Source organism: Macrobrachium rosenbergii, chromosome 20 (assembly GCF_040412425.1).
Source record: "Macrobrachium rosenbergii isolate ZJJX-2024 chromosome 20, ASM4041242v1, whole genome shotgun sequence".
NCBI classification, from domain to species: Eukaryota; Metazoa; Arthropoda; class Malacostraca; order Decapoda; family Palaemonidae; genus Macrobrachium; species Macrobrachium rosenbergii.
In genome coordinates, this window is record NC_089760.1 from 4,643,439 (window position 1) to 4,652,500 (window position 9,062).

The 9,062-nt window shown below is 32.9% G+C and overlaps 1 protein-coding gene across 3 annotated transcripts in view; it reads right to left on the minus strand.

Moving 5' to 3' along the window:
• Rop (Syntaxin-binding protein Rop) overlaps nt 1-9,062 on the minus strand; it is a 145,007-nt gene that overhangs the window by 27,614 nt on the left and 108,331 nt on the right. The gene's annotated exons all lie outside the window — the stretch shown is intronic.

A 9,062-nucleotide genomic window follows, 5' to 3' on the forward strand; every position in this document is an offset into this window, starting at 1 on the left:
AAATGAAAGGCTTTGCATGCTCTCCAGAATATGACTTAATAATTCACTCTATTCAGAAAATCTCATCCAAATAAACTTTCCACCTGGCAGCATTTCCACATCTTCCTTTCTCACCCACATTTTTCCAGGACACTTGAAAGGAACTGTTATAATTACAGTATTAACAAATTAATGCGAAAGCAATAGCATCATAGTCCTGGAAAGTCTAACTCGTGAATAAAAGCTTACTGAAAAAACTTTCCACACACACATTGGAAAATTTCTATAACACAGAGGAAATTGTGCATTATAATGCTTTCAAGGTAACAGTGAACTAAAGTGGCTTATATTTTACTTTCTCAAATAACTTGGGCAGTTCTCAAGGCCATTTTATATAATTTTTGCAGACTATGACCATGCCCATGGTTTGAAATCTCTAATTGCATTAATGAAACCCTCTCTCACTTGTTCTGGAAATAAAATCATGCTAAATGAAAACTTGTAAATAAATTTTGTGTAATGCGATACAGTAATATCCCCCATGAAAGCAAAACTGGGAAGCATGATAGCCTGCAGGACAGTTTGCAAAAACATTATATATGACTTTTACTCTATTCAACCTTCTCTTCTTCCTCTCTCTTTTTGCCTTTTGTGAACCAGTGGATAAAGTGCTGAAGTTTTGGCCCATTAATTTATTTCTATCTATCTATCTGTCTATTACAGGTATTGCCCTACTTACAATGGGGTTAGGTCCCAAACACCCCATCGTTTGTTGGAAAAAACATATATCGAGTTTAGCCTAGCCTATACTAGGGTATTTAGTACCATCTATACATATATGACAGCCTAGGCTACACTATACAGTAATTATTAATATCAGCTAATTCTGGAGGTTCAAGCAGAATGACTTATGATTATTAAGTACATAGAGAAATTGAATAACACAAACAGTGCGTCCTCAACTTATGGCAGGGGATCTGTTACAGCACCGCACTGTAAGATAATTTCTGCCACAAGTCGATTTTTCTCTGTTATCAGTGCTTAAGGCGCCATAACTTGATGTTGCATCAAGTTACAGTGCTGTGAGTGTCGTTAACTTGATGCCTATTCTTGCTGTTAGCATTATTAACAGCGCTTACGGCACCGTAATTTGATGTTGCATCAAGTTACAGCACTGTAAAATAACGTTAACAGCACGGTAAAACGATGTTAACGAAACTGAAAAAGCGCCGTAAGATCAAACCACTGTAAGTCGGTGGCGCCATAAGTTGGGGATGCACTGTATATAGTATACGTAAATGGTAGCCTAGCCTACACTATACAACACAGTAAACCCCCTGTATTCGTGTTCTCACGATTCGTGGACTCACGTATTCGTGGGTTTCTCTGTGGAATGTATCTACCCATTATTCAGGGAAAATTCGCCCATTCGCAGTATTTTTCACTGGGAAATATTCACTATTTACTGTATTTTCATATCATTTTCATGACTAAATGCACTCTTTGCAATAAAACTATTAAAATACTCAGGTATAAGCATTTTTAGAGGGTTTTTCTTGTGTTTAAACTATCAAAATAGGTAGTTCTAAGTGTTTTTAAAGGGTTTTAAGTATTCACGGTTTTAGCCCTTCAGCGGGGTTACGCATCCCCGCGAATCGGGGTTTACTGTATACGCTATACATAAACGGTATAGTAATTATTAATATCAGCTGATTATGGATTTTTATTATTATTAAAAGAGTTTAACCAGAGGTTCAATGCAGATTGACTTACGATAATTCAGTGCAAAAAGAAATTGAATAACACAAACAAGAATCAGACGTGTACAGTACTGTACGGAGTACTGTACTCCCAAAAATTTGGTCTGTCATCAGCACACTTGAACGGTGATGGCTACATAAAACTAAAAATCGGAATAGGAGGGGGATGATAAAGCAACAAATTTGAGTTTAAACAAGTTTACCTTGTATACTCGTGTATTGTGCGACTTTTGAAGACCTAATTTTGAAGCTAATTTTAAGGGGGTCACATCGTACACAAGATGTATAATGAGTGTATGTACTATTCGCATATTACTATTGTATTATACAATACAAACATAATGAATAAGCATCTTTTCCATGGATATTTTAAAAAGTTATGCTTTACTTCACTGTATCCAATAGTATTGTATGTATTCTCATATTACTGTATTATAAAATACAAACATAGCGATCAATGTTTTAGTTTGGAAATGTTGCCGATGCATGATAATTTATAGTCACTAGCAGCTTGAACACTGTTTCTTAGCTTCAGCTACAACTTGCAGCTTATATTTAGTGGTATATTTCGTTGCCGCTCTTTTCTCCATAGCGAATAAGGGTATAATGTAAAAATATATAAGTCCTATTCTGCTTAACATCATTTGTAACATAACTATGGTAATTGCTTACCATCGCATGATGATTCAAAATGTACGCAAAAAAGCTGTTATCCGAATCGGCTGTTCTTAGCAAAACAGCTGTTTCTTGTTCAGTTATGGCTGTACTCATTTATTCAATGAGTATATCATTACTAACAATACTTTTATCATTCACTTTTACTTTTTTCAACTTATTTAACTAGAAGATGGAATAAAGAGACGGAGGAAAAGAAGTCAGTCTATTGTAATTTGGTCTCTCTCGCTGCCTGATTGTACGCTGCTGCCTCCACCCATCACGCTCGAAATGTAAAAATATTTTCAAAATATTGTCATATTGGTGTTAATTGCTAACCCTATTGCAAAATCAAATTATTGCAAGGCAAATGATTATAACCTAAGCACTACCTGCATATATATATACATAGCAAAATCTACATATATATATATATATATATATATATATATATATATATATATATATATATATATATATACAGTGAACCTAAGCTACATATGGTTTGTCTATCATGATTCACGACTTTCATGGATTTTTCCATTACGTATGTATATTATAAGAGAAAATATAATGGATTTTCGGAGATTTCAATTATAGTCGCAATATATGAAGACCAAATATTTCATTAATTCCATTAATAGTTATTAATATCTGCTAGTACTGTTGGTTCATTGCATTATGACATATAATTCAGTACAAAATGAGATTAAACAAAAATATGCTTCACTGCATCGGATTTTTCAGAAATATTCATCGAAAATTAAAATTAAAAGTATACCGCCATATCGGCAGCCATATTGCGGAAAACAGCGATGTTTCATCATGTTACGTGAAGAAGAACGGCTTGTGAGACCGACGCGCAAGGACTGGAAGCTTCATTATATACCCACAGGCACTCGGACAAGGCACGTGAGTGGTACATAAGAGAATATCTTATCACTGTTGATGTTTCATCTTAAATCACTGTAAAAATAATTAAAATCCAATTTCATATGTAAGCAACTCAAAGGATACTGTATACAGTCTCGTCCCAAGCTACTGTGCTGTACAGTACACACCATTTCTCTCTCTCTCTCTCTCTCTCTCTCTCTCTCTCTCTCTCTCTCTCTCTCTCTCTCTCTCTCTCTCTCTCTCTCTCTCAATGAAATATGAATTACTGTATCATAAACTTTTATGTACAGAATTAAAAATAATTTCATTGATAAATTTGTTCTTTTAGCAACTAAAAAATATTTTCCTAATTCTTTCGTTAGTAGTGAGCAGCTGCAGTCAGCTGATTCCCAGAACGTAAACATTACAAATATGGGACGATCTTTTTTTATGCATATTACTGTGATAGGAGATCAAAATAGTAATACAGGCACTCGGACAAGGCACGTGGAGTGGTACATAAGAGAATATCTTATCACTGTTGATGTTTCATCTTAAATCACTGTAAAAATAATTAAAATCCGAATTTCATACATGAAAATTAACTCAAGGATACTGTATACTCTCTCATCACCAGCTTGTCAAGACTTAGTCAAGACTTAGTCTCGTCCCAAAATACTGTGCTGTACAGTACACACCATTTCTCTCTCTCTCTCTCTCTCTCTCTCTCTCTCTCTCTCTCTCTCTCTCTCTCTCTCTCTCTCTCTCTCTCTCTCAATGAAATATGAATTACTGTATCATAAACTTTTATGTACAGAATTAAAAATAATTTCATTGATAAATTTGTTTCTTTAGCAACTAAAAAATGATTTTCCTAATTCTTTCGTTAGTAGTGAAGCCTCAGTCAGCTGATTCTCAGAACGTAAACATTACAAATATGGGACGATCTTTTTTTATGCATGTTACTGTGATAGGAGATCAAAATAGTAATACAGTGTTTAAGTGCATAGGAAGTGTTTATAACAGTGTGAAAGGCTATAAAGCCTTTAAATATATACCATGTATATACAGTACAGTATATGCCTCCCTAGGGAGGGGCCAATGCTACTTCTGAATTTCACTTATCATGGGGGGTTCTGTTATCCCACATAGAAAGGGGATCACTGTATATATATATATATATATATATATATATATATATATATATATATATATATATATATATATATATATATATATATATATATATATATATATATATATATATACATATATATACAGTGAACCCCCATATTTGTGGGGATGCATACCGCACTTTTGTGAATAGCTAAAAGCATAAATACTTAAAACCCCTCTAAAATCACTTAGAACTGCCCATTTTGATAGTTTAAACACAAGAAAAACCCTGTAAAAATGCTTATACAGAGTATTTTAATAGTTTTATCACAAAAGTATTTTTATTCATGAAAATTATATGAAAATACAGTAATTAGTGAATATTTCCTAGTGAAAAATACTGCGAATATAATTTTCCACGAATAACGGGTAGATATGTTTCCACAGAGAAACCCAAATGAGTGAGTCCATGAATTGTGAGAACCTTGAATACAGGGGGTTTACTGTATATATATATATATATATATATATATATATATATATATATATATATATATATATATATATATATATATATATATATATATATATATATATATATATATATGTATACTGTATATATATACAGGTAGTGCTTGAGTTACAAAATATATATATATATATATATATATATATATATATATATATATATATATATATATATATATATATATATATATATAATACATATATATATATATATATATATATATATATGGTTAATTTTAATTTTCAGAATTTCAATAGGTGAACAAAACCTGCGACTAGGCTGTTATGATTATTTACTCCAAAGCCAACAAGTGTTTTGGACATAGCCGATGGTTTTCTTCAGGGCTGCACTAGATTATTACATTGTAATATATAGAGTACAGCCTAAAAAACTAGTATAGAAAAGATTCCAGAATTAATATTGAAGATAAATTAATAAACTTTATAATATAATTTATATATATATATATATATATATATATATATATATATATATATATATATATATATATATATATATATATATATATATATATATATATATATACAGTCTACCACATAGACAGATATGTCTCAAGACATATAGTTCACAGTGGTCCTCTGCTGGACGTGTTGATGGCTGACAATTAGCATTACTACAAAATTTGAATTTTTTACATGCTTTTATTTAACTCGACTTCTGCGCCTATCTGTCTGTTGGTTTGGTTCAAAACTTGTAACTTAATTTTCGACCTGTTCCCTTCATCTGATGGACTTGAAATTTTGCATGATTACTGAATCCCGGTGATGATACAACCTTACGTGATCAGTAGGTCAGCAGTGACGTCACCTCTCGTGAACCTACAGTGACCTCTCCCAGTATCTAAGGATTTGTATGAAAATCTTTGGCTTTTTCACACCTTCTTTATCTCAGTAGAATAAGTTAATAACTCTATGGATTTCTCAAACTTTCACTGGCTCGACAGGATATCATGTTCAGTTTTGTTACCTACAATCATAAATCGGTTACAATTTCTGTCAAAACTAGAATGAATATAATAAAAAAATTAAATTTTTATTAAAAAGCACCAAAATGAACAAAACAATTTTTTGAGACACCAGGATTTTCTTACAATTAATCATGTCTGCAAAAATAAAAGCGTTGGGGCCAAACATGGAAGGAAATGCCACAAGAAATAAAAAATATATATTTCTCTTTTTGTAGCATTTCTCTCCAATTTGATGTCCATGCTTTTACTTTTGTAGACATGATTAATTGTAAGAAAATCCTGGTGTGTCTCAAAAAGTTATTTTTTACTTTTCAGTGCATTTTAATAAAAGCGTGTTTTAAAAAAATTGTTCATATTCTTTTATTTTTCAAAATGAGCAATGAAATTGCTAAAATTGTTATCATTCTGCAACTCATATTGCCTGCATACTAAAAAGTCCCTTAATAGTTTCCTCAGGCCACAACGTAACGAATTCCTCGAGTTGGACACTAATCCTTATTTTCTGCATAACTAATCCTCAATAATCCCTTCACATTGCAATTATGTATGAAATGCATTTTTCCCATGCTGTATGAGAGCATTACTCAAAATGTCCTTGTTTTTCCAGACTGTGTTTCTTATAATAGGAAGCAATAACATCAAGACATGTAAGAACGTAGCTATAGAGGATGGAGTTACTTCTTACACTATTTGCTGAACTTCGTGCAAAGGCATTACGAAATAGGGGATTTTGTGAAGATATGTGGAAGAAAGGTACAGTGTTATGTTAGACATATGGATCCGATCCAGGGTGAGCGATGGAAATGACGAAAGCCCAAGATACAGTCATTCTGGCGCTATTAAAAAAAAACGACGTGAACGAACATATGTTTTCTCTCTCTATTCTTTCATTGACGACGTGACTTATATCATTATACAACAAGGGCAAGTCGAATGTCAGCTATAGCTTTGGGCACCCTAATCAAACAACATTAGCAGTGATTTGTCGATTTGTTTGTTCCATCCAACCATGAAAAACAAAAAGTGCATAAGTTTCCCCAGCAAAATTAGAACTGGGAAAAATAACCTCAAAGAACCCCTTTCAATGGTTCATATCATGTGCATTCGAGATAAACAACCATTCCCTCAGGCTCACAACATATACTAAAGCGATCGCCGACAGAATGCTGATCAACAAAAGGAAATCAATAATAGTTCTAAAGAGACCAAGACGTCAATAACATTCAAAAGCAACAAAAGAAAATCTGGCTTCTCTAATTTTCCTAATGTACTCGGATTCAGAGATACAAAAGGCTATGAATCACAAACTCCCTCGTCCTGTGATGGCTGCTTTTGTCACTGCCTCGACATAAGCACAAAGCTCTCCGAAAGCTTGCAAAGCAACAGAAACTAATTAAAGAAACATCGGACAACAATCACTTGACAATAGAATGCTGCAAAGCGTTATTTGCCCATGACTCATTCCAGTAACTTGCAATACAGTCAAGGCTTTAAATTTGTGTTCATCGGGGGTAGCTGAATTTCTGAACCAGATGTACACACGCATACAATACTTACGACAGTTATGCGCAACCCTAATGTCTTTCTTTTTTCATCATGGACGCAACACATGGATGATAATGCCCCATCTTTACTGGAACACTTTTAAAGGCGAACAGAAATAGTCTGCCGGGATTCAATTTTGAGTGACTTTTTTCTCTCTTAAAATAAAATGTACAAGGTCTTTTCACTAAGAATGTACGGTATGAGGTGATTTATACACAGACATTTCATAAACATACATCACACACACATATATAAATATACATAATGCATACATACATAAATATATATCACAAATAATACACCACAAATACTGTTTGATCCAATTCACTAAACCTCAGGAATAACTTACAATTGGATACTAAACAATACGTGTGTGTAATTGGATGTTAAACGATATTTGTAGCTTAACATCTGTGAATATTAAAGAAATATTATATATATATATATATATATATATATATATATATATATATATATATATATATATATATATATATATATATATATATATATATATATATATATATATATATATATATATATATATATATGTATATATATATGTATATATATATATATATATATATATATTTAAAAAAAATATATATATCATCATATATTCAGCGTAACAAGACCTTATACTTTCCATTTAAAAAAAAAAAAAGCTCTAAATTATTTTTGTTCGCCCTTAAAAGTGTTCTAGTAAAGATGGGGCATGACCAACCCTGAGTTGTCATTAATGAACAAGCAAGATGGAGAAGTTAGGGGTGCATGTCCCGCACTTACAAACAGATATTATTTCATGAGTGAGTGTGTAGCTCAGTGTTTGGGAAGGAACATGACTCAACATATATTTCCTCCTGACATCCAGTATGAGCCTGTTGTCACGTTTATTCATCACATCTGTTTTCCAAGTCTATACAAGGCAACTTTAGAAAAAATGAATTGCCTTAACGATGAATTGCCTTAACGATCACACATTTTGCATAAAGTCATGCGGTTTTAAAATACAACAGAAAAAGACATTTGAAGCTTTTCTTACTCAGGCTCTAGAACAAGGACGTCTCAGCACTAATGGCTATACGTTGGAGTCCCAAGGCCGTGAACCTCATCACATAGTAATGCTAATTGGCTCCGCTGAACACATGGAGCACATGCATGACAGTCATGTCAATTGGACTCGATCAGTGCATGAATCATCTCTCCGATAGCAGCATTCTCTTGCTCATTCGGAATGCTGGAGTATTGTTCTGCAAAGATGGTTTTTGCGCTGCATCACCGCGTGACTATGTCGGTCGGTTTACACTACTCAAGGCCTTTGCTTCACCGCACTAGACCAACTCTTGCGTGTAAGATTTTATTTCCGATGTTATAAGGGATAAAATAAGTAATATCTGTCGTTGTTGTTTGGTACACATTTATGAAAGAGGTTATGATCGTATATATAAGCTACGTATACCAGCGATGGCTTTCAGTTATAAAAGCTCTCTCTCTCTCTCTCTCTCTCTCTCTCTCTCTCTCTCTCTCTCTCTCTCTCTCTCTCTCTCTCTCTCTCTCTCTCTCATAAAAAAAACAAAAAGTCACGGTAAGAAATCAAACCTTGATACAACTTCTAATT